The sequence below is a fragment of the Phaseolus vulgaris genome, chromosome 9, assembly GCF_051622355.1.
Source record: "Phaseolus vulgaris cultivar YP4 chromosome 9, ASM5162235v1, whole genome shotgun sequence".
NCBI classification, from domain to species: domain Eukaryota; kingdom Viridiplantae; phylum Streptophyta; class Magnoliopsida; order Fabales; family Fabaceae; genus Phaseolus; species Phaseolus vulgaris.
The window spans coordinates 31,986,836-31,989,377 of record NC_143506.1 but is presented as its reverse complement, the minus strand read 5'-3'; positions in this window follow the sequence as shown (position 1 = coordinate 31,989,377).

The following is a 2,542-nucleotide window of genomic DNA, read 5'->3' as shown; positions in this document are numbered from 1 at the left end:
TTAAGTCACAACAACCTACAGGAATTAGAAAAACATCAGAAGTAAATGTAGTTTACTATACTTTCCAAGAAAAATTATTGACCATAGAGGAAATAGTAATTTTGTTACCATATGCGACTATAACCATTAATGGTTCGCGTTCTTCAATTCTGCATCCAAACTTCTTGGCCATTTGAATATCCAAAAGGTTATGAGTATTATTGCTATCTAACAAAATCTGTCGGGGATATTCGTTAACTTCCATAGTTCTAAAATTAGCAATCTCGGTAAGAGCACTTACTGAAATCTGAGGATCATGGCAAGCTTTTGAAATGGCTTCAGTTGTTGTGAATTCTTGTTCTTCATCAGTTTCTTTCTTGGGCCTCTAACACATGAACCTGCAACTTCTTGTGTCAAACTGTGTTCTGTTGTGTATGGTTCATCACAAAAATCACAAAAATAACAAAGACGTTTGGCTCGTGTCTCATTCATAAAAGCAAGGATCAATGTTCTTGTTGATCTAATTTGTGGATTCAGGTTGTCGGAGTATTTAGGAATCCCTGTTTTTTCCAGCAACACTGGTTTAGAACCTAAAATGCCCTTGTTCTTGGTTAGATACCAAGAAGAATAAGTAAAGGTGGACGTATTACAAAAGTTTTCTGCATTGTAGTGGGTTAAACATATGCACTAGTATTTGTATATCTTTTTTGTAAACCTCAAAGAAAGCAACTCAAAGTATAAGATTCTGATAGATTCAAGTGATTAATAATCGCGTCAAAACCTCATCAAATCTGCCATGGGATCCACACATATATCTCCAAGAAAGCCCTTATTCTTGGTTAGATACCAAGAAGAATCGAAAGTTTTCTGCATTGTAGTGGGTTGAAACATATGAACTAGCCTTTGTATATCTCTTTTGAAACCCCCAAGAAAGGAACTCAAAGTATAAGATTACGATAGAATCAAGTGATTAATAATTGCGTCAAAAGCTTCATTATATTCATCCACTCTTGTGGTTTACCGCAACCTCATCAAATCTGCCATGAGATACACACACATTCCCAAATTGTTCTCGAACTAATATGCAATATAACCTTTCCAAGAAAGTAAAGAGCAGTTTCTATACTTTGCCAAAGTTGCATACCATTAAACCGCACGACCTTCCAGATGAATTATGACCAATTGAACCTGAATATCATCAGGTGTATGGTTAATTACGAAGAAATCATCACACTAATATAAACACTGCTCCACATTATCACCATTGAACCTTGGGAAATCAATTCTTGTAAATCTTTTCCACAAGAATAAGGTGTTGTTTATGACCACCAGGGACAGGAGTAGAACTTAAGTCACCCAAAGAAAAATGACTAATAAGTTCATACACGGTTTCTTTTAAGGAATCAGTAAGGGTCCGTTGAATATGGATCCTACTGATTTCGCTAACCAAACATCCAAGCTTGCAGAAAGACATTCCTCCAAGTCCTTCATAACCACAATGTTGCATGTAGATTGAGTGGTGTGTATAGATTTTGGAGGGAAATTGAGTTAATTAAATTTTTTTAATATATAATATTTATAATTATTTATATTTTTTAATTAAAAAATTAAAAAGTATGATAGAAAAATTAAATTAAAATAAATTTATGAAAATAATATTTATTATTATATATTAATTATTTTATATAATATATATTTTGTTGATATTATAATTTTATTTTATTATTTTCATTATTTATAATTATATCTTATTATTAATAGTATAATTAAATATTTTTAAGATAGTTAAATAAATTTATGTAATATTTAATTTTATATATTATAATTAAAGAATATTTGGATAAAATGTAATGAAATCAACACAAATCATTTTGTGTGAAAAACAAAAAAAAAAACTCTCATCTTCTTTCCTGTCCACTTTCTCACTCTCAAAAATCAGTTAAACAAACACACACAAAATACTCATTTTTTTCTTCATTGCACGTATCATAAACAAACACAAACACAATATGAGAGTCCTTTGAATGAAACTCACTAATTTGACTACACAAACATCCAAACGTGCAGACATTTCTCCAATTCTTTCATATAACCACAATGTTGCACATTCAACCATGAAATTATGAATTGAATCAACCTAGACTGATACAAATTGTTAGGTACAAGCTATTAGGGTTTGAGCATAGGGAAGAAGAGAGAAGATCTAGGTGTTTTATCACCCGATTACAGAAAAGGAAACTCAAAATCAAATTCCACAAGATTATAGAGGTAAGAAGCATACAATGAGTTGCAATAGTTTTTTCTATATATTTTACTCATGGCGGTTCCTATATATGTAGGAATTGGCCAGCTAAGAAATTGTAGACTACCCTACAACTTTATAACACATAAGACAAGGGAGCAACGACACAAAGTGTAGTAGAAGAAGAAAAAACAAAGAGTAATTGTAGAAAACACAAAGCGAAATGATGCATTTTTTACCCATTAAAATATATAAGAAGACCATTATTTTAAATAATCGTCCTCATTTCATATTATCAATGACAATTCATTTTAAACTATC